The following is a 24,949-nucleotide window of genomic DNA, read 5'->3' as shown; positions in this document are numbered from 1 at the left end:
ACTGAGTCTGAGAAACACTTTATTAAAAAAAACCACAACCCTACTGTTATATACTCAATTTCTACTTATTTTTGAAAAGTCTAGATTAATTAGAAAAAGCTGTGTTAAATACAAGTTTAAGACATTTTGTAGAACTCCTACATGCATGTTAATTGCCAATTTGACATGGTTTTTTGATCTGTTGTTTCAGTTATTTGTCATCTGATCTTTAATATGCACAATTCCGTAAGTGTAACAGTTTTTATCATTGCTTTTTCTAACTTGTGGAATACTTGCAGAGTTGGACACTCCCTCCCTTCTACTTTTGCTTCTATAGCACACTTTCAAGAGCTCAGAGTATTTCTAAAAATGTAACTCAAGGGAAATACTTCCTGGAAACACTGTTCTCTCTCATTATAAAATGTGATGGAAAGATTATTCTCTCTTGGGAGTGTTTGTGAAAGTGCTACTAAGAAGAATTAAGAGAGAGACATTTTATAATTATGTTTCTTGTGTGCATAATCCAGAGCTTGGAAAGTTCATTTTTAAAATGAATTAGATCCAGTTCAGCCCCTCCAAAAAGGAACTATTTCCACTCCAGTTCAATTCACATGGGTAGTCCAATTGCGCTAGTGGGAATCCTTGAAGTGACTTTCACTTGTGCAATAACTTATTTAAATACAACCCACTGATTCAAAGTTAAACAGTATTTGAATCAGTGGGTTGTATTTAAATAAGCAGTATTCTGATACAGGCACATAAATGGGATCTGGGTGGGATGTTCCTTTTTGTCCATCATTGGGGAAAGCACTATATCCCAGGGCTGGGCACCAGCCAAAAGAAATGACTTGTATATGTGTTCAGAGCTGTTCCCGGGTCTTCCCAGTTTGACTCAATATTCAAACCTGAATTAGATCTGTTAAAACTGAAGTTCTAATACCTATCTCCATTACTATAACAGGAAATCTAAAAACGGCTATAACACACACCCTTCCAACAGAACTGGATGCAATTTGCAGGCATAGACGTCCCTGCAGAGAGGATCAAATCAGCCAACTTGAAAGCAGACACATTTAGGGATTTTTGTGCAGTAATTTACAAGGTTTGATTTTTTTTAAAAGGGAGAGCTCTATAACGTTTTCATTTTCTTCCAGAACTGGATGCAATTTGCAGGTACGGCCACCCCTCTGATGGAAAGAAGCATGCCAAATTTCAGAATGGGGTAGCTACTATAGGAAACTTAGGGGCAGGGGGTAGAAAAAAGGGCATGGGTCCCCAGAAAAAATGGGGTGGGTGAAATGTCACCACTAATAAATAACTTTTTCGCCTGGAGGGTCGTTGATGGCTTCTGTTCCCTACTGATATTGTGAGGGGATACCATCCCTTGTCTCTGTGAAAGAGAGAGGACTCTGTTGACTTGCATGGGAGAAGAGTCTGGTGGACAAAAGACCGTGGATCTCCAGAAAAGACTGAGATTGGGGAAAATGCCATCCTCTCAGAAAGGGCCCTGTTACTCCAAGGGCCATTGGTGCAGGTCGCTTCTGCCTTTCACAGATTTTTGGAATACAGTGAAGATCAGTCCAGTGACTTGCACAAGGGAAGGAATTGTTAGGCTTCAAGGAATCAGCTTCCTCTCCCCTTTGGCAATAGTTAAGCAGAACAAAGGAAAAGATGTCTTCTTACCAGGCACTTTAATGATCACAGCGAGAGAACAAAGAATTCCTTCTTAGGAATGGCGGTGCTCCCAATTAAGCGTTCCACCCACTTCCTCCCTAATCACCCATGTCACTACCACATCTTGTAACCTGATCTCATAACCACTGTGCTGTCACCTTATCAGCTCTTCTTGACCTTGGGCTGAGCAGATGGATGCTTTCTAGAGACAGTGAATCTGTTAACCCTCTCTCTCCTAGTGCATCTTCTCCTATCTGTTCCCCATCTGGTATTGCCCAGCTTCTGCCTTCTAAACTATGTCCCTCTGCAAACCACTGTTCCAAATCTATACTGTCCTCCTGCTCCTTAGGAAGATTCAGGATCCTCCTCAGGAGCAGGGGGAGAGGGAGGCTCCCACCATCCTTCCTAAGTGCAGCCCTGCTCAGCCCTGACAGGAATTGCTTTATGTGAGGGCGAGGGGACAGCTTAAAATCCTTTATTCAAATCACTCTATTGGATTGCCCTGGGGAAATAATTCAGTGTGATACAAAGCTAGACCTGTCCATCAAAATGAAAATCCCCCCCTTTCCCGCCCTCCCATCTTAAACTTTGTTTGCTTCTCTGTTCTACTTGGTCTCATTTCTTGGATTGGCTGGGTGAAATGGCTGTGTATGTTTTGGACAGCTAACGCCACAGAAGCTCAGGGAGGCCCTGAACTACCTTGAACCACTTCATTCATGGTACCACCCAACTTGGAAACATAAGAACCTACCCAAATCACTATGATTCTCTTCGTAATTTGGAGTGTATCCCTAGAATGTATGGATCCCTACTGTGTGTGCTGTGGTTTTCCTGACATTGGTAAACCAGAGGTAGGATGTGCTTGCGTGTTCTTATGTAAACATTATAACCCTTGTTTGTGTCCTAGAGCTAAATGCCATCTTATGAGTATGCTTAGTAGATGCTATGGTACTGCAGAGCCCCATATTTTTTCTACATTGCATTATCATGTATTTTCTCAGTATGATATATATGGAATGTCTGGATGTATGAACCATCACAATAGCTAACTCACAATTATTGAGTGACAGTGATCGGGATCTTAAGGAAGCTTTCTTATTTTCTATTACAGCCCCAGTTCAGTATGTTTCTGGTTTAATTTAGTGTTTTTCTACTGAACAAATCTGTTGAGACTAATACAAATACATGTAACAGTTCGGAATTAATACTAATTATATCAAATCATTTTTTCATGAGTAAGTTTTGAAACTTGCACTCAAAAAATAAAAAATCTTATTTCATAAAGAGCCCCATGAATCAAATAATTTAAAATGATTCTCAGGTCATACTTAGTTTGAAAAATTAATGAGGAGACATTATCCACATATAAAATAGACTATGAACTGTAATTCTGACTACAGAGAAATGGAATTCTTTGAATTTAAAGTATATGCCATTAAAAAAAATAATCAACTCACCAGATGCATTTGACTCTACATCGATATAAGTGTGTATTATTTTATCTCAGCAGGCTCAAGAAGCCCATAAAAAAGATATTAAACTTTAAAACTGTTTTTGGAGACCTGTAATTAATGACTGATTCTGAGCTGTTAGGAAGAAAATATGGTTTTGTAGACTAATTTGGATACCTGCTCCAGAAGTGAATTGCTCCATTTTATTCATTGTACAGCCCACTGTACTATTAAGCTCCCGACAAATAACAGCAACAATGGTAGTAATATCAGACCAGCTCACACTTATCAGAATATCCCCTCCATTTGTCATGGTGGTGAATGCAAATATTTACAAGCAAGGATCATGCATATATGAAGAAGAAACTGCATCACATGCTACATTCCAAATGTGATGGGTGCCCGCAAATCTCCACACTTTTCTGCCATGTATATGGAGGGGAGGCCCTTTTCTAGTATGTGTATGAACCATCCAACACTAGGCTATTACGCAGCCTCTGGGATATCCATATATCTTGAACCAGGGAAGGGAAACGTGTAGCCTTCCAGATGTTGTTGGATTCCAGTTCCCATGACCCCCAACCAGTATGGCAAACGGTCAGGGATGACAGGGAGATGTTGTAGTCCCACAACATCTGGAGGGTCTCAGGTTCCCCATCCCCTAACACTGATAATAGATAAGTAATCAGCTATTTGATTTGTCTAATTCCAGCTTGGAGGACCTTCAGCTATTTGGGGAAAAGTCTGTTTACAAACTGAGGATTTCCTTCCCCTGCTTTAAAGAAACAGATGATGGAGCTCCTAGCTTGTCCGGAAGTTACTGCATCACAGATGTGGGTGATTCAGCCCAGATGTTGTAGCTCGGCAATGTGAGTAAAGCACACTTAATATGTTTAGGGCAACTTTCTTCTTTATTAAAAGCTCTTTATGAAATGGGTACCTGGGTTCAGTCCGGGCTCAAGTAGTCCAAGAAGCAGAGGCTACACAGCCACAAAATAAATTTACTTTTGTTCTGAGCCATGTCACTGAGTTCAACAGGATTACCCATGAAAGATCTTTACAGCTGCAGTACTTAACTTGATGCATATTGGATTTTAGTATTACATTATGGGCCTTTGAGGAAAACACCATCAGTATCTATCAAAATCACCTAAGGTCAACAGAAACAAGTTTCACTTTGTTTTCCTTTTCATTTCCAAGACTATTTGGAATTTGATCATGCCAGGTGAATGAATGCTACATACAGGAATGAGCAACAACAGATTGGATCCAACGAGCCTTCTGAAGTATCAGAGTTTCCCCCAGGTGCTTTTGACTCAAGTGTTTCCAACTTGGGGAGGGGGGAGAGAGAATATGGATTTAAAATGAGATTTAAGTTAATCAGTTTCAAACTGAATGGTTGCATTATTTCCAAACCAATCTGGTGGGTTGAACACAGTCCAAACCCACTTCATACAACAAAGTGCCTAATATTTCTGCTGGTTGTAGGAGATAATGGTTTAAAACGTCAGAAACAGATGCTAGTACTGGATCTGCTAATGTCTCCTGTGGTTCTGCCTCCATCATAGGAGCCAACTTAGGGGCTGTGGGGGCTTTGGCCCCCACAATGGAATATTTGAGGAGGCCAAGCCCCCACAAAGTCGATGGTGTGTGCGCACTGCGTCATGTGATCGATTATGTAGGGTGAGACCCCACAATATTTTATTCAAGTTGGCACGCCTGGCCTCCATTGTTAATGGAGATGGGGGAGAAATCAATAACAGACAGAAGTACAGTAGTGTGGAGCATATCCACTGAGCTCCAATGGGGTCCAAAGAATAAAGACTTATCCTCCAGTCAAGGGATGGATTGGGGAGTCTGTAAAGCAGTTGATCTTGTTGCCAGGGCCACACACCAAGATGGCGCTTTCCCCTAACATTTAAGGGTTGCCAGTTCACAATCTGGACAGCATTCCCCTGTCTCCATATGAACAACTGCAACAGAGGATGGGTCTGTGGAGGAAACATAGCTCAGCGGTACACCACATGTGTTACATGCAAAAAGGTCCTTTTTTAGTCCCTGGCATTTCCTTGTAGGTCTGGGAAATTATGGAAAGCTGCTGCTGCCAGTCATCGTTGCTAATATTGGGGTACACAGACCAATTATCTGAATCAGGGTACTTTCCCCTGTTTGTCTGCATATTGCCATTCCACTTCCCACTACTCCATTTCCACTGCCGCTGCAGCAATATCCTTCCAGTTTATAAATCATTTATTTTTTTGTGGGGAAGAATTAAGATATGGGTTCCTCACATCCTTGTTGGACTTCAAAGCTGCCTTGTTGTTGATGGGCTTCTCCTGGATAGGAACTTAATGTTGTAAATGGGTCAATGAGATGTCCTAAATGGATTTTTGGCAACCGAGGTTTTTAAAGAAACTTGTTACATATTTTCCAGAATTTATTTTATTCAGTTTCTCATGTTACATGTATTTCCTCCACCATGCTATCAGCTAGGATTGCCATCTTACATCACAAACTTTGTGCCAAACCCTCTGAGTCTTCCATCAAAGGCAGTTAGGTCTTCTCCCCCATCTGCTTCCTTTGTGTCCTTTCATCCTCGCCTTCCCTTATCCACTGTGCAGCACACCCTGCCATTATGCTATCTAGTTTTCTCTATTTTATTTTCTTCTCTATGGACACCTCCAAACTGTTGCTATTTGGGGGCAGAATTAAATCACATTCCTGCGAATTCAGGTTGTCCTAACTCGCTTTCTCATGAGATCAGATTTTTGCTATGGGTGGTGGGGGAAATTCACTGAAAAGCTGTTCTGATGCAGGGTTATTGAACATCCTTGCAAACAAATCATAATGAATGCTTATCAAATAGCCCATGTAGTTTTGTATCTCCCCAAACAAATTAGGATTAATGTTCAATAAACAGGAAGCTCCCTATCTCTTTTTCTTTTTCTTCATGAAGGGATATTTGGGATTGGGGCAGGATTTTTCCTTGATGGGAATATGCTTGACCCTTACATCCATAGGTGTGCTGTAATAGTGTCATAAAACCAACATGAATGCAAAAATCTACATAAAAGAGAATTAAGTATGGAAAGGGAGGCTGCTAGCTAATGAAACCTTCCACAGGAAACCTAGCCAATTCATGCAACTCTTTTTGATGTGTTAAACCTGATAGCAATTGGCTTTTTCGGTAGCTTTTGGAATGCTTTAACCAGACAAATACTTCACCGTTTGTCCAGGTCGCAACTGCGATGTAATGAATTTGCAAATCATCAAACTGGTTCTTCTAGATGCTTGTGTGTTGTGCTGATCCTGGACCAGTTTCTCAGTCACTGAACCTTATGTGAACTGAGTGCCTCTACAGTCGCATGACATTCCTGAAAAAGAAAACAGGGTGAGTTGCTTTGATAGATGGATCCCCAAATTTCAGTGAAATGTATCTCAACCCTTGTTTTCTTTGGTACTTAGCTGCGACAATTCTTTCCTGGTTTTTTCTCCTTCCCCACCCAATCGCTCCTTAGGATGTGTTGATCATGTTATTGCTGCTATTCATGTGCCCGCAAACTATTTTTAAAAAAAGTTGTATTATGGTAATACATCTGCATCTGGGAAAGGGTGAGGCAAGCACAAAACCCCTTGAGCAATTATTCTGTGATGGTGCACAGAGTTTCTTTCCACTTTAATTGCATTGCTCACCGCATGTGTCTGGCTGTCTCCTTTAAACATTACGCTTTTTTTTTTAGTTTTGCATTTTTGGACCCCAACTACTCGCCTAAGCTGAGTAGCATCAGGGGCTTCGGTGCTATGTGGTGTGGATCATGTTGCACTTGGGGGGATAGAGAAATATAAAAATTAGCAACAAATCTGAAAGCACTTACTCATGATGAAAAATGTGTCTTGTATAGAAATATTTGCGGAGGGGATGTAACGCAGGGAGTGTATTAAGATTCAAAGATATCGGAGATGTGGGTTTTTATAGTTTTAATTTCATTTGCTTTTAATCTACTATCAAGTATCCCGACTGCATATTTTTATAGTGAGCAACACCAGTTTGAAGTATGCTATCTACACTGAGCAACAGAAAGGACAAATAGGGTCTGATCATGTAAAAAGACAACACCAAGATAGAGGTATCTATTTATTGCTAAGCATTGCCGGACAGCTAGATTTGCTGGCATGCTAATCTGAAGCTGAGCACTATAGTCAACCCACAGTCTAGAGCCTGTTGCCAGAAGGCTCCCCACTCCAACTATCTCATAACCTCTAAATTCCCTCTCCTCCCTCTTGATGGCTGTTTTCTGAAGGGCTTCCTCCTGGTTTTGGCCAGCTAGATCATGTAGCATACAATGTTCCTGTTCTTGGAAGAGGGAAAGGAAAGACGGCAGAGCAGTCATCTAAACAATTTTTGCAACCGCCCCGGCTTCCTCTGTCACGGCTGTATTGAAGTATGATATATCTGGAAACATGTGAATAATAGCAGCTAAAGACACTATTTGACAGTCTCTGTCTTTGTCTTATGCTGTGATTTCCAAGTTCATTTATCATCCCTGGGTTGTTGTTTCTGCTCCACCACTTGCTACTACCTTTATCAATTCCCTCACTTCAAATCATCAAATAAAGTTTATGAATTGAGTTGCTGGTTTGGTGATTGTGGCTCTTCCTAGCAAAGTAAATTACCTAGTTAGGAGTGTGCAATGTTTAGTGTATGATCCTCTTTAAATTCATAGCCAGTGTCTATGGGAAAGCATATATTAATTCCTGTTCATGAGAAAGTTTGGTACATTACATTGATGTAATAACAGGCTACACCAAATATTTTCATGTTTTGCAATCCCGTTGAGTGCCATGGTTCATTCTAGCTCTTGTTTCTGTTTGCCACTTCTGTACTTTTTCTGTTGTTAACTGCTCTGGGATCTTCAAATGAAGAGCAGTACAGTATACAAATTTTAACACAACAACAACAACAATAATAATACTATTGGTTAGGACTTCTTTCTTCTTTCTCCTACCTCCATTACTCACAGAGTGGTCACAGCTGATCAGAGACTGTACAGTGAAAATGGTGACGGCATGGTGCTACAAGCCAGTCAGCTTTGTCATCGAGGGCAAGCAAAGTCAACTTAGAGTGAAGGTAATTTTTTTCTTCATTACTTACATGAATGATCTAAATCAATCAGGAATCAAGAGAGATTATAGTAGTACATTCCTAACCAGATTTGGCAACCTGCTAGTACTGTTAAGGGATGGAAATTAGAGTGCAGGCACCACTTTCTGAATGGATTGAGTTTTATCGAAATTGTAAATAATTGTTCAAGTCTGTGTGAATTCTTGACCTTGGCAAAAAGGTTAATGAAAAACAGCAGATACCAATTCATGCCTAGTTGATCATCACCTTCATTTTGAAAAGCCCTTTCAAACATCAAAACTCTAAAGTCTTCTGCATACCTGCTAAGAGTGTTTTAAATCAACAATGACCATCATCTCATTATCTGAGAAGAGGCTTTTAACTCTTCCCAAACCTGATTGTAAGTACACATAATTGAAGCTTTTTTACCTGGCTTTTATTGCAAGATAACTCTAAGCAAATATGGAAACCCTGAAGAAACAGAGATCAGAAAGGCATTTTAAGAATCAACATCCCATTATCTGGCTGGAAAGAGAGGTGTTTCAGATTCACCTACAGATCAGATTATGTATGCCCATGCTATGCAGTGTTTTCAAAAGAGTAGATGGGAAAATGCAGATATTTGGTGGGGGAGAAATCTGAAACTTCAATAGCTATTTTATCCCACTTTTAGGTTGATCTCTCTCCCACCCTATCCTACCATCTCCCTCTTGTTTTATGATATTTTTTATTGATGGAGAATGCTCAGAAACTTTGCCAGGAGCTTGTTCCTTATAAGGGACACCAGTCTGACTATATGCCCTTTGAAGTCAATTTCCGTTTTCAATGGACTTTAATGTCAAATGATTCATTCTTGGAGTCACAGTGAACCATTCTTCTCCACTGCTTGCCAGGATGAGGGAGGCAGTGAGTTCAGGATGAACAAGCACATCAGCAGACCCAATCTGGTGCTCCTATTGATGGACCTGTACAGCCCTGACCTAACCACTTCTCCTTCTCCTGGTGAGTGGTAGCAACACTGCTGCTGGGAGGCTATTGCTCAGCTCTGTCCTTACCTGATGTCATTAATTCCTTCACAGCTTTACAGCTAAGATCAAATGTAGAATTATCTTACCACCATTCCTCGTTGTTCTCATTCATGCCGGTCTTCATAATTTCAGAATGATAGATCTGAGGCTGATCAATGGAAACAGAGGGGTCAGCAATGCAATTTCCCTATGAAGTATTCTTGTTTGAGTCCTCTGTCATTAATATCTTTTGTATATTTGGTGCTTTCCATGTGCATTTTTAAAATCAGGATACAGTAACAGCACCATCAGCTCCTAGTCTCAGTCTGTGGCTGAAAGCCATGAACACCACTATATTGAGAAAACTTTTTATTACTTTCCATGCTTGTTTCAAAACGTTAAGGGAGCCAAATCAAACTGCTCAAGGGTGACCTCTGGTCTGGCCATTTCTGTTTAGAGGGGGATTCATGGTGTTATGGTTTAGAAATAACAACATTGCACATGATTGACCACTAAAGTATTTAAGGCGGCAGAATGGCACAAACAGAAGACAGAAATAATATGCTGTCATTTCCAAACCTTGCTAGAGCCATGCTTTTTTAATCATAAAAATGAAACAAGTGAAAGCCATGATGAAGTAAAAGGTAAGTGAGGCCTATGTGGGGAAAAGGGTTCAATCAGCTATTCCTAAAAGCATTTCAAAATGGCAGGATCAAAAAGAGTTAGCTAAGCTATTAATCTCAGTTCAAAGAGCCATCAAGTAAACTCCCCACTGTGCTCAGAACTAGATTGAATCCTTATGAACATACCAACCTGTTGGCTCTGGACCTTGTAGAGCAAGGAAAAACAATTGGGAAGTGAGGGATTTTATTGTTCTTTCGACCAAGTTCCATGCCTGCTGGCTTTATCAGTCTGTCAATAATATTTAAAAACAATTCCAGTTTACTTAGCTAAATTGTTATTCTTCTCACTGTATAGGACCCCCCCCCAGCCCAGAAATGTGCTTCACCAAGAAATGTGCTTGGTTGTTATTTCTCTTTGTATGTGTTCTGAATATAGTAGATATTTCAATTTACGAGGTCAACAATAATACACTTAGTGCCTTTTTCATGCGTACTCAGAATGTTCCATGTAAGTATCTCAGTAATTTTCACAACAATCTTTTGTGATAGGCCAATATTATCCATATATGAGGAGCAGAAATTTATCTAAGGCCACCCAGTGATTTTGTGGCTATGTTGTGATTTGAAGAGGGGACTTCAAGCATCTTGCTCATTCTCTTAACTGCACTGGTATTTTCTGGAAATTGAAACTAAATATAGATGGGGCAGGAAAAGAACTGAATAATACTTGGCTTCTGTGAGGACTAACTGTTGAGGAATGTGATAAGATGAGAATGGGCCATCTTTCAATTTCATGTTGTGAATGGTGATGAGAAATTTCTCCCAATCTAAATTTGGCATGGCCTTGTTCTTTCTAAACTTTTCTAGACAATTCTTCAGAAATGAATGGGTTTCCACCTGAAATTTTGAAAGGATCTGACCCACTCCAAATGCCTCCCTGCCAGTCATTCACTTACCCTGTAGCCAGATTACAAACTCTATTTTTTGAGCTCCCATCATCCCCCTCCCTTTATCAAAAAACTTGTCTTCCAACAGCCATAATAAAAAATTAAGAATGACAACGCATGAAACAAAAGAAGTCACCAGAAAGAGTGAGTGCTTTGTTTATATAATCAGCTGATCTGAGAGAACATTATGGTCTAATCTTGTGCCATGAGAACCGATATAGTTTTATTAATATTTATGAACATTAACTCCTTAATATCACAACATCTGTATCAGTTAACAAAAAATATATTTTACCAAATCACACTCCTTATTTGCTTAAATTTGCAGCATCAAACTGAAAGAGTGTGGTACATTATGATCTGATTCACATGCACTTTTTCAAAGAGCAACAGAATGACAGAACAATTATTTTTATCACATGCACAAATCCATTGTGTTTTCAGAACATGTGAAGAATATGTGCTCTAACTGGATAAAAGTGGAGCATGAACACAGACACACACTATTGTTCAAGGGGCAATCAATACCAACAATTCCATCAGTAATTTTGAAAATGCTCATGCAAGCAATGAGTACCAGAAATTTGATCAGACTGAATTCAAACCACTCTTAAACATTTGCCAGTAACTGAAACTGAAACCAAACAATGTGTTTTGAGGTTTATAGAAACAACAACAAAGTATTTTTTTTTAAAAAAAATTATTTAGAAATTCTCAATTGCAGACAAAGCTGACATGTGATGGTTCAATGGAAACAGAAATAGCTATGCTAAACTATCCATGGACAAGCATATATTGGGCATAGTCCAGCCAATATTTTAACTCTCATTGAGTTCAGCGAGAGAGTTGAAACACATGCTTAAATGTCTCCCACAATGGAAAAGAACTTAAGTTAGCTAGATTATGGTCTTCATTTTCTAGACTGGATTTCAAGTATACGTGGCCAAAGAAAATAGCTAATGTGAGTACCCCATTTTTAACCAAATCACACATCTGATCATTTGTGGAATAAAATAGGCAGATGGTCGACAGATTCATTTCTCTTGGACTGGATCTGGACCAAGTAAGCCACACGTAGGTCTTATTGAAATCAATGTGAAAAGTTAGTCATTACTCGCTGAGCTCCCATTAATCAGAATGGGACTCAAGCACGGCTACTTTGGTTTGGTTCCTACCCACTTGAGGAGCAGTTGGTGGGCAGGGATGCTGCTGCACACCTGGTCTCCTGTTATCGGCATCAATGTGCTTCCCCAGGGGGGAAGAGGCAGTAGTGAGTTTGGCACAACAGTGGAGCCAATCAGAGGCTCCCAGCACTGCACCTGCATTGCACCAAACTCCTCACCACCTTTCTCCTCTCAAAGTGATGTAGTTTATGGGAAGCCAGGTTGTGGTGCAGCTACTTCCTGCTGGCTGCCCTTCACCCACTGATTCCCCTCCCCTCATTTCTAACTGTAGCATAAAGTGTGCCAATCACCAGCTGCAATCCTGCATACAAAAATTCCTTCCAGTAGCACCTTAAAGACCAACTAAGTTAGTTCTTGGTATGAGCTTTCGTGTGCATGCACACTTCTTCAGATACACTACAGTGTAGTTGGTCTTTAAGGTGCTACTGGAAGGAATTTTTTTATTTTGACTATGGCAGACCAACACGGCTACCTATCTGTAACTGGAATCCTGCATACAGTTATACTCTTTATAGGTGACAAGTTTGCCCACCACCACTCTCTGGGCTTTGAGCTTTCTTCCCTTGGGGGCAGTAGCAGAGGAAGGGGGGTGCAAGGGGTGCGGGCCGACCTGGGTGTCATCACTGAGGGGGGGTGACAAAATGACAAAAAATGAGTTTTTTTTAAAAAATTTAAAAATGGGCTCATGAAACTTTTTAGTTCAGTCAACAAACGTAATGAAACATGGCTGGCACTGGGAACCACACCGCAGGGCCTGCAGCGTGCCTGAGCCATGTGTCTCTCCTGGGAGTGACGTGGTGGCTCGGGTGCCTGCAGGTTCCACGCTGCCTGAAATGGCAGCGTGGGACTTACATCTGCCCTCCGCCTCTCCCTCAGCCATCTACAGCTGAGGGGGAGGTGGTGGAGAGTCTCCATGCAGTGCCCCCTGCTCCCATGGACAGCTTGCCCTGCCCATGGCTGCAGGACGCGTGGGCCGCACCCAACACCCGAGCGGCTAGCTACGCCGCTGCTTGGGGGTTCCCCAGCTGGTTCCTCCCACCATTCCTCTGCGTCCAACCAGTCCATGACAATGCATTATTTTAAACTATTGATTCCAAGGAATTTAAAGATGGACAGCAGAAAACAATGTATTTTAGCTTATCAGAACTTAAAATGGTTCCAGAACAGCACATTGTGTTTGTGTATTGTGAACAGATGTGAAAGAAGTGAGAGCCAAAGAAAAGCATGAAATTAAACTTAAATGCAAATGCCAGTATTTGAAAACAAAAGTACATACCCACTTCTTCTTTTTCAAAAAAAGTTCCCTAATAGTCCTTGGTACTCACTTTAATTTTGTCTCCAGCTGCCAAGATATTATTGGACATGAAAACTGCTACCCATCCCTGTTAATCTAGAAATGAAACACCTATCGCTATTGTTTCCAAATTATATTAATGGCTTCCATCTGATTTGCTTTTTTAAATCTAAATATACAATGACGTTGGCAAGTAGTTATGTTCTCCTATTCCACCCAGTGAAATGAACACATTCTTAGATTAACAGAAAAATAAACCCAAGAAGCAAGTCGCTATTCCCCCTCTAATATTTTCCCTCACCAGATTGTTGCAATTTGATATTTTCCCAAAGCAGAAAGCAGTTCACAAAATAAAAAAAGTGGAGACTTAATCATTTTACCTTCTCCTTGACACTTGTCACTCTGCAACTGAAGTAACGTAAAGTAGTGGCGTTTGTCCTCAGGTTTTCCTGGACATGTTTGTCACCATAGCAGCAAAACAGACCTTTTCCTTTAACAAAAGCAGATGCAAAGTCTGCAAATCTCTGGTCTCTTCAGACCACCAGAATGCTTTGAGGTGTATTCATATAAGTCCCACCATTTAAAAGGAATGCAAATGAAATGCCTCTCTGATTTGGACTGTTAGGCGAATTGCATCTCTGCTCCCCCTGTACCTTAGCTTATATTTCCTTTGAGTGCCGGCAGATTACAGGTGGCTTTCTTTTTAATTTTTGTTTTATGTTTCCAGGGCAGACAATGGAGTCTTGTTATAGTTAAGTAGCTGCCAGTGAGAAAAAGGGTTCGGCTTTATGTGGAGCATTGCTGTGCTGTAATGAGACCCAAAGACAATATTGGCAAGCATCAGTAGCACGCTTCATTTTTAACTGTCTACACACCCAGCTGGAAGTTAAATAGGAAAGTCAAAAGATTAGATATCATAGCAGGATGTGTTAGGACAGTGACTTCCAAATTTGCTACCATCACTTTCCACAGATATTTGACTCCTGAAGTTTCCTGTGAGTTGCAAAGACTGGTGGACCATGTTGCAGAGTCCTATATTAATTTCTTATTCTGGGCATGCCTCCAAAGTTGCTCTGGTTTCTCCCCACATTTCTTGTTAATTCCATTTCCCCAGTTGCCACATTCAAGGATCATTGGAAGGGGAAATAAAGGTTACTGGCCCCAGCCATAAAAGAGGATTGTGGTTCAATGGAAGAGCATGGGCTTTAGATGCAGGAAAATCCAGATTTAATCTCTGGTATCTCTAGTTATAACTTCTACTCAGAGTAGTTCCATTCAATTCAGTGGACCTAACTTATTCATGTTTATTAATGTCAATTTCTATGGGTCTATTCTGAGTAAAACTTACTTGGATACCATCCACTGGGAGCTTGTGCCAGTCAGTTGGTAATATGAAGTTAGATAGTCATTGGTAACCTCATTCCACAGCTATATGTTGTGTGAAGTGCTTTATTTTGTCTGTCTTCATCTGTATTCATTGAATGGCTCAAAATGAGCAAAACGAAAACTCAACAGCTCTAACCACGTGCTGAATGTTGTTTAAGTTGTCCCTTCACCTAGGCTCAGAAATGCCTATCCAAGCAAAGTCGAAGGGCAGATCTACACCATACATTCGAAGCATGCAACACCCCCCCCCATCCGCCCCCCCCCAAACATCCTGTAGCATGTTAAGCAGATTGGGATGTGCTGTTCTGGGTAAGGGGAACCTACAATGCACAGAATCTTTTGGGGAAAGTCATGTGCTTTCAATGGGTGGGGAATTTGCTTTAAATGTACAATGTGCATCTGGTCTAAGAGACTGTCGCATTCCTGCATCCTCCTGTTTTCAGGGGGAAGCACATTGATCTGGAACGCAGGAAATTTGGTGAAAGAAATTGCCATTGATTCTATGGAGCTTTAGGATGATTAGTTTCTGAGCAGAACACTCTTTTGAGGATCTTCCTTTCTGACTTTTGTACTGCGTATAATTATTAAATTATATTGTTATTACTTTCGTCCCAAATGCATTGCTTCACTGTTGCATCTAGGAATGAGAGTAAATGGGGGCTGGATACTATTTGTTGATTACCATGATAACTGTCTATAGAGAGAGAAACAACTGCACATTTGAGAGCTGTATAGCAACTTCCATACCTAAATGTAAATTCCATGCACTTTAGATGAGGGTTACAAAGGAATCAAATCCTTAATGGCAGGGTTAACTGCATGCTAATAAAAGTCACCTAGGGGATATATTACTTAAGCTTTTTTTCCTGCAGGAAAGTACAAGTGAGTGAAGATACCACGTTCAGGAAATAAGATTGTCCTCTGCATAGCAAGGGCAACTATGTTTGAAGGGTATCACTAACATCAAAAGCCCTCTCTGGGGTGAAAATGAAGCCCTCCCAATAGGTCTGACCTCGATATCCATTCCAAACAAATATAGCATTCCTTTCCAGTAGTAGTGATGGGCTTGTCAAAAGAATTCTCTGTTAGATAGATAAACAACTGGTGGCTTCTGCAGCTCCGCAGATACATTCCGACTCCCTGCTAGTTAATGGGCCTCCACCACAAGATGATGCATGAGAAACCAGACCATGAGAACAGCTTGGGTCAACATCGTACCATTGACACTTTCAGTTTAGAATGTGGAACATGTGCTGCTCTATAAAAGTTGTGCGTAGAATTCTACATGGCAACACTGCAAATGGCACCACAGGCTATGCAATGCCATCAAACTTTCCAACCTTTGAATGCTGTGGTTTCAGAAATTTACTGCATATCCCATTATTTGTCTCATATATATATATATATATATATATATATATATATATATATATATTATATATATATATATATATATATATATATATATATTCCTTATTTCTTAGTCAACCTTCATCAGAAGATTCCAGGATGGGATACAACCCTGTAAAGAAAACTAATCACACAATTTAAGAATAAAGTATATAAAACAATAAGCCACAAGATTAAAAAGCAGAGTGAAAACATGAAATGTTCTCAGAGGAACTGAGAAGGCAATCCTAACTAAAACGTTATCTAAAATGCTGGCGCGAATAGGAAGGTCTCTGAAAATATTGTAATTAATATTGAAGCCAGTCATATCTCTTTGGGGAGGGCATTCCAAAGCAGAGGTGCCACCACAGAAATCTTAGGATTTAAGCATCTATTTAAAATGCTTTCCGTAACAGAGATGCTATCTCATGTCTGTTTGTTAACTAATTAGAAAAGTGATTCCATCTTTATTCCATCCAGTTGTGCTTTCGGGCATAACATTACTCTCAGCATGTAAATTCTATACATTTTTTTGGTTTCTTCAGACATGATATAATAATTTAATCGCCTTATCTAAGCATGTCGGCAATGACTTCAGTTCCCCCAGTGCATAAATAAAGAAAAGTCAGATTATGTTGAAAAGCTTTTCCAAGTTTAGGGCATGAGATAAACTTCGCAATGGAGAGAGAGATCTCAATTGGGATTTCTAAAATGGCATTAACCCTTACTAATAAAACACAGATAATTAGCCAAAATAATGATAAAACCCCAGCAGATTTATTTTCTCACATGCTTTCCTTTTTATTGTGAGCCTTGTGGTATTACTTGGTAACCTTCAAGAAGAGTAATGGCCACACTGTTAACACATGCCCAGTCATGCTATGCAAACCCAGAGTACATTAATCTACTGACCCATGTTCTTAGAAGTTTCTACTTCACTTAATTTATGAAAGTCTAGACCCAGAATCCTGCTATTCTGCCTTTGACTGAATACTGTACATATCACTGATCTCCATGTATGGTTTATTACATCTAAGGTATAGTAAAATCATCGATCATCTACAACCTGCTGGTCACTAGGCAGGTATTTTTGTTTTAGATTTATGAGAAAGTGTATAAAGAAAATGTCCTAAAAGAATAAAGATATCTATTAAAATCTTACAGCCGGCACCATCTGGTAAAGCCATCACTAGTGTTTTACGGCTTGCATTTGCTTGAAGTTAAAGTTTATAGCGTCCAATGTGTGGTAAAAGAATTGTGTCACTTCTCACCCAGTTGTTGTCATACTATATATAGAGGGTGTGTTGCATCCATCATCACTGTGGCGACCACTTCTCAAAATATATATCTGGGATCTGGGATTTGCCTGAAGGTACAAAGGTGCTGAAGAGTGAATGAAAACAGATACACTCTAAAATTTTACTAGCTGACTCTGCCTGAGCTCAGAAACAGGGTGTTTTCTCCTGGTCCTTTTTCTACATAGCCCAAAGTGCTTGGCACAAGGTTAGGAAGGACAAGGGGCACCCCTCAGATGCAAGATATTGGGGTACCACCAAATAAAGGTTATCACAATTCAAAATTCTCAAATCAACAGTTCCTTGATTTTAAGAGCATATTGTGTGGTTGAAAACCTAGGCCCACAATCTTAATAGGACTTTATAGGGTTGTATCCAGATGTAATCATGCTTTGAGTAGACCAACTGGAAAAAAAATGCAACTTAAATTTGAAGGATTGCCATGCCCACTTCTCCGCTTTGATCTGTGGAACTGGCACTTTTATCAGTGCCATGTTCAGTTTGCACTTGCAATACTTCATTGTGGCAGCACCTCTGGAACTCCCTGCCCATTGGTATTACACAGGCACCTTGGATGAACTTTTGGTGCTTGCTGAAAACTTTTGCTTTAGGCAAGTCTAACCAGGCATGCAATCTTAATGATTTAAAGTGTAATTTTTAGCATGCTATTTTACTATGTAGAATGATTTTCAAATTGGTGATTGTATTTCTTTTTATTTATTTATTTAAAAAACCTATTTATTTGTTTTTGGTGTTTGCTTTTATGGGTATTTTTAAGGAATTCTCTAGACCAGTGACAGCCAAACTTGGCCCTCTAGCTGTTTTGGGACTACAACTCCCATCATCCCTAGCTAAGAGGACCAGTGGTCAGGGATGATGGGAATTGTAGTCCCAAAACAGTTGGAGGGCCAAGTTTGGCCACCATTGCTTTAGACTGTAAACTGCCTAGAGGGGTTCTGCAAATGCTTGTTTGTTTCCTGTCATAGGCTCCTTTGGGAGGAAGAGCAGGATATCAATGGAATAACCAACCAACCAACCAATAACCAACCAGGACAACTGGTGGTAGATAGCGCTGTGGACGGAAGGAGGGGGCAGCCTAGCTAGATCAAGCCTTCAGGTGATATTTGCCTGCTTTTCTCACTCACCCAGAACCCTTCCCACAGGTCAGTTGATGGTGGTCAGTAAATACATAACAAGTAATCTGGATCCATCCCACAGGACACTTAGTAAGTAATACTGAAGCTGGCAAGTGGTCTTCTCCTTCACCAATCTCTTTCCCAGAATCCTCTTCAGACAATTGGTGAAAGATGGCTTTGTGAAAGGGCAGGAGAGTGGGGAAGGAAAGTCCAGCTGAAGCAGATTCTGAGGTGTTTCTGCCTGCTTCCTGAGGATCCTTTCCACAGGGCAGGTGGTGACAGAAATACATGATACTGTGCACATACGTGGCACCATAAACTTGCATGTGCCAACATTACAGAGAAAGGGATTCTGAGGGCTGGAAGCACATTTTCTCCGAGACCTTTGAAAAGCAGCTTGCAAATACCAAGCTGATGATAACTAACCAAGCCAAGGGAGCTTTCGCATCACTAGCTGTCAAAGCCTGTCTGCTTCAGTGATGCTCGGAAGCAGGTGTGAGGAATCTTTGGCCCTCCAGATGTTGTTGAACTGTAGCACCCATCTGGAGGGCCACTCCTGTTCTGGAGGTTTTTGGCACCAGTTCTTTACTGGGGAGCTGTTGATACCTTGTTTCCAGCTGGCTTTGTCCCTTATTTGTTGCCGTCCTTGTTAAATCTCCTCTCTCTTCCACAGTGGCTCTGGCTCTGGTCATCATCACCTCCTGCTGACTGTAAGTCACTGTGTGTCTCCACTTTCAACTGGCAAAGGCGGGAAACAGGAAAAACATACACCCTGGTCATAAATTTCTGAGCCGAGCACTTATCTCCAAATATCGGTGTGTTGCTCTGCTTAAATTAAAATCACATTGCAGTGCCCCACCCTTAACAACTTTACTTGGAAGTAAATTCTATATGAATGCTTGCAATTAAGTGTGCTTACGATCATGACTGAAGTCATATTTTATGGAATAGCAATTCTGGGATCAGAATTGGCCCATGAGCCAGTGAATATAATTACTAATACAAGCACACAAGTGCTTTCCCTGTGTGTCTATAAGGTCCGGCATGTGGAACTATTTATTATCTCTCCAGCGATTTTGGAAATTATCTGGCATCACATTGGTTCCACTTGGGCTTTATGACTGCAGTTTGTCCAACTGTGTGAAAAACACATTATTTATGACAATGCAGTGTGAAGGCATGGCATTTTAAAACAGTATCCTTGTTAGAAGGCGGATGCTTGCTTCCTGCTTGCTGTTTGGAAATGTTTGCAAAATGTGGACCATTGCTCTTTTCACACTATGATATTCTGCTTTCTCCCGCCTTTAATCTGAAGCTGCTTGAAGTTTTAGATTAGGAGTGGGAGGTTTGGGGTTATTTTAAATGATGTGGGGAAAAAAAATCTCATTATGCTGCCAGAGAAAAAGACTATTACTGAAAATTAATGATAATGAACCAAAAGCATTAAGCTATCAGCTGTCGGAACAGCTAAGCTACTGACACATTTTAACATCAAAGCTGAGACTAAATTATGCCTATTATTGCTAGGTAATAAAGTGATATATTCTGTACATCTGCCTTAGCTGAAGAATTATGCACCCCCAACTTTATCTGTTCTCAGCATGTCACTGGGATGTGCTAGAACAACCTGACTAGTTTAAAATTCACATAACTCTTTCCCTGCTAAATATATCAAACTTGTAAGGAAGGTGCATATATTAAATGCTCTTGCAGAAGTAATTATTATCCAGATTAATCTACTTTTGTCCACAATGACAGGGCAAGGTGCCCAGACCTTTGTGTGGCTGTACACAAAAGACATTACTGCTGGCAGTGGGCCTCAAAGTCAGGGATACCGAATTAAAAAACCCCCACCCACCTCTATGCTATTCTGTAGTTTATCTATATATCTTAGGCGTTTATATATCAGCAAGGCAAATAAGAGCAAAATTAAAATGCATGCAACAAAGCAAGCCAATCATTAAAAATATAGAAGTAGAATAAAAGAAGGTGGCAAAGCTAAAGGTGACAATACCTGAATCAGATTAAAAAGCCTGGGAAAGTAAAAAGAAGAAGAAATTTCCTGGTGCCAAATAAACATAGCCAGAGTCCCACCACTAAGAAAGTCCTTTTCCTAGTAATCATCAATCATACCTCACCCACAAGGGCACCCAAATAAGAATCTCATAAGATTTGGGTAGGTCCAGTTGGGACCAAGCAACCCTTCTGGCATTACGTTGAAACTCTGAGTTGTGAAGTTAGAGTAGATTTTTTCATTTATTACACGAGGGAAGACCTTCTCCAATTATGGCACTTCTGTTCTTCATGCTTTTCAAGTGCCCTTTGTTCAGAGAGAAATCTTACGTAGATTCATCCCTTGCACCCCCTCACCCAGAGAGCAGAGACCAGACATTATGCCTGTTGTGTGCACAATGGTAAGAATGACATCGCACTGTCAAGCTCTAGCCTGCCCCGTAACATTTAGGAAAGCTCACTACATGATTCAGCATTGCAGTGTAAATTTTCCCACCTAAGACTGGTACACAATGACATGGAATGAGGGTACGAAAACTTCCTAAGTGGTGGTGTTGGAACTTGTGTTAGGGATTTCTAAATGCTGTGTAATGGGAAGGAACTCGGTATAGTGTTCCTGTTTTGGTGCCATTCCCACTGTGCACATAACATCCCTTCCTTTCATACCTTACTTCTTCACCCATCCCTCTAAACTATTGCAATTGCTCTACGCATAGAAGGTCACAGAATGTTATGAAGTTAAGAATGTGTGCAGAAGATATGCAGACCAGACTCTATCAGCCAAGCTGGGAGTATCAATAGAATTTTCTCTGAGGCTATAAAAGCATAACTTTAAAGATGATCTCCTTGTAGGTTGCTTATGTCTCAGCAAGTCACGTTTTGGAACATCTGACCCTTGTCTGGCAGAATTTTCTGTACGTATTAACATGAGTGTGGGGGTGAAACCACTTCTCACTCCTGGAGGACCAACAAATTCTCCTTACACCATCTGCATGACATTATGGGTGAAAGAACTCAACCAATTATCAGGTGCTAAAGTACTTCGGTGCCCATCTAGCCAGAAGGGAAGCTGATAATTGGTAGCATCTAGTCATATTGTGCATCCTAATCAAAAAATCTAGAGAAGCAGCAGAATGGCGAAATTCTCTATAAAAGACCAGGTTGTTTTTTTTCTTTGCAGATAGGCTGCAGTCAGGGCAAAAAGTGTCTGCCCCACCACTGATGGAAATATCAATATTATCTTTCCTTAGAAATTGCTATGGTCAAAATCTCTTGGCGGATTTTTTGGTACCACAAAATAACGTAAATCCACTCCACCTCCCAGTGGGGAGGAGTTGCGGTGGACCGCATGGCCACCCACTCCCCTCCAGGGGCTGGGGACGAAGTCCCGCGTCACCCGGAGGTTCCCAGCCATGTCATTGTCCAGCCAGCCAGTCTGCTGGCTGGGAGGGGCGTGGCCGGACCCCATTTAAACTGAGGTGTGAGCTGGAGAGCTTCCTCCTCAATCTCCTGCCTGCCCTCTCTATTTTCAGGTTTCAACATTTGTCTTGCTATGGACTTCGGTTGGTTGCCATTGAGGGGCTTGGTAGGAATTTTTCCACTTGGCAAATTGGCATGGGCCACTTGGTTTTTGTCTACCTCGTAGAAATTGTCGCAACTTTGTAAAGTTTAGCGGTTAGGCATTGGTTGATCTTATGATGGGGGAGGGGAGGTGTGGCCATCACCTGCCCCTCAAAGCTTAAGGGTATTCTGTTAAAGGAATCTGGGGGTGTGGATCTTGTCCGAAGCCTAGGGCCATGTCACGACCCTGTCAGCCACCCCTCGCCAGGGGGAGCTCGAGTTGGTTTGCATAGACGCCCCCCCTTACTGGTGGTTGACCCTTACCGGACTCCCTGAAAGATGGGCTGGAGTCAGATATAGTTGGGTCAATTCCAATGCCTAAGCCAATACCGCTCACATTCTGTAACCAATAAAGTTGTGGCCTAAATTTGTCCAATAACCATTAACCTAATATCCGTGTCCTTGTGCCTTATTCATCAACGAGGGGGTGGCTTTTGGGTCTCGACACACAGTAAACATCTTTCCTCAGTCCTTAAGAATTTCCTGTGTTAAGCAATGTTGCTTAACGTAGGTGACATTGTCCTGTTCTGGAAAATAGTTACTTGTAAGTATGGGAATGTTTCTTTTGAACCTTTTGGAAAAGTTAAGCGCAGTTCCATACTTTTATATGCAGCGGGCTGGGCTGGGGGTGGGGACATGTCGTCTATGCAATGCATGAAAGAGACAGATCTAGGTTGCATTTAGGAACTCCAGCATCAAAGACAATGTTCTTATTTTGTGCTCATATGCATCTCTTTCCTGACTTCCTGACGAATTCTATTAGTGCTGGGCATTCAGTTTTAAAGGATGCCTTAAAAGCATGGTTCCTCAGGTGAGCCAAGCCTGGATACCAACAGAGTCACAAGGAAATTATACTGGGCCTTTTTATAACAAGAAAAGGGCATACTCATTCATGCATTAAAAGTACCTGTCATCTTGTACTATGTCTTTTTAATGTACTCTTGCTGTGATATAAAGGATCCTATTGAATTCATACTCACACACAAAGACACACTTGTGACTCTGGCAAAATAAGCTGTTCAGTTTTCTTCCCTGACACAATATATACCAAAATATATAACAAAATTTGTTTCACTGTGTTTAAGAGGGAAGTCAAAAACAGGCAACTCCTCCCTTACATGGGAGTTACGTTCCACATAAAGAAATCACGTAAAGTGGGGAGCACCCTCTAAACACCCTTTAAATGCCCTCTCTGCCACACTCTATTCAATCCATATCAAAAATACTATATCCAAAACTATCCACAACTACAATTGAAGCTCATGGGGGCTGAAGGAGCACGGAGGATGTGCAGGAAAGCAGGGGCTGTGCTACCCCAGATGCCAGCTGTTAGGCAGGGAGACTGAGCAGTGTAAACAAAGCCCCATTGAAAGTCTGGTCTCTTTGGGGCTTCCTCTGCCCCTCACTGACTTCCTCTTTGGGCTCTTGGGAGGGTCTCCTCATGAGTCAGAAGAATTCCCCTGCTCTCTTCCGCCATTTCTGGGTTTGAATTGAATTCTTTATTTCCTGCTAACATGCATGAGTCGATCGCATGCAAGTTGGGGGGGATGCCTGTAATCTGCAAAGTTAACTTCACCAACTTTGCTCATCGAAAACGGAGACATTGCTTAGTTTACATTTTTATCCATATATTTTGTAAAACTCTGTGTCTGCTAGTGATTTGGAACTCTAACAGGAGATGGTGTCAGATATGTGGGCTGGGAGGACTTGGCAGGTGGCTGTACTGCACAGGTGGAAATATTTTGTATACTGAGTAGAACATAATGGAGGAAGCTGTAGGGTCTGTTTCCCCATTACTCTGCAATTTAAAACACACAAACAATTTTGCATTGCTTTTGAACATATGTCTCAGTCAAATATGTTCTTTTTTGTTGTTGCTGCGTTTTTTAGCCTAAAGTACATTTTTAATACACATTTTTTGTACAGGTTTTGAGTCCAGAAATGTATTGCCAGAAAATTGAAGGACCATCACATTCCGCCCATATGTTAGCCTGGGAAGCTCACATTAGGTTGGTTCATTTGTGGACTGGACAAAGAAGATGAGCTTCCATAGCACAGATGCAAGCCTGAAAAAGATATGGTTTATCAACATGCGAATGAACCTTGTACGCACATGGTCCCTTTTAATCTCTTCTGCTATCACATATCCAGCTTCAGAGCTTCTCTCATGCTTGCTTAAACCAGTTCACCATGACACCCAACCCGGGAAACATGCTTTAAACACTTTAAACAATCCAGGATCTAAAACCAAGATCAGGTTCTAGGAAAAAGATTTTATGCAATTTTTTTTTGTAAAACGCAGATAAGAAAACATTTAAACTTACTCATTCTCTGAGAGTATTCTTCTTATTTCTGTTATCTTTATGTTCCCATAAAACCCTCCTACCATCCCATCGACTCTCTCACATACTCACACCTATCAGGAGTACAGTAATAACTCTCAATTCCAAGCGCCAAATGCAGCACTCCAGGTCTGTCTGTCTGGCCCAGGAATCTCCTCAGGTGATGGCCCTTCCTGAGACACACTGTTCACTGACTCTATTTGAAACCCCCGGAGGGTTTTTGCCTGGCTGGACTGTGTCCTTCAACTCTGGCCTCAAGAAAGTTGTCCGGATGGGATTGCATCTGAAAAAGAGTCTTGATGTGAAGAAAGGTTCCCATCTGTTTTCAAGAAAGCTTTGGCCATCATAAATTTGTTGGTCTTTAAGGAAGAACAAGATGGCTGCTATTTTGAAAATATATGTCTACATGTATAATGAAATAGTAAGCCTTGAAGGTGTCAGGGATCTCAGTCTCTTCTCCCTGCAAGACACTAATTTAGATCCTTCT

The 24,949-nt window shown here is 40.9% G+C and overlaps 2 long non-coding RNA genes across 2 annotated transcripts; one reads left to right on the top strand and one right to left on the bottom strand.

Moving 5' to 3' along the window:
• Positions 1-6,378: 6,378 nt before the first annotated feature.
• On the bottom strand, positions 6,379-13,842 carry LOC310706431. The gene is made up of 3 exons (XR_014525875.1): positions 13,662-13,842; positions 10,047-10,145; positions 6,379-6,478 (listed from the first exon to the last, which is right to left on the bottom strand). It is a non-coding gene; the product is annotated as an uncharacterized lncRNA (long non-coding RNA).
• On the top strand, positions 6,388-19,272 carry LOC310706421. The gene is made up of 4 exons (XR_014525864.1): positions 6,388-6,495; positions 8,126-8,232; positions 18,338-18,514; positions 19,161-19,272. It is a non-coding gene; the product is annotated as an uncharacterized lncRNA (long non-coding RNA).
• Positions 19,273-24,949: the final 5,677 nt, after the last annotated feature.

This window comes from Podarcis liolepis (genome assembly GCF_965112155.1).
Source record: "Podarcis liolepis genome assembly, chromosome: 4".
NCBI classification, from domain to species: Eukaryota; Metazoa; Chordata; class Lepidosauria; order Squamata; family Lacertidae; genus Podarcis; species Podarcis liolepis.
Note: the sequence above shows the minus strand (reverse complement) of the source record. Positions and strands in the feature narration are given on the sequence as shown.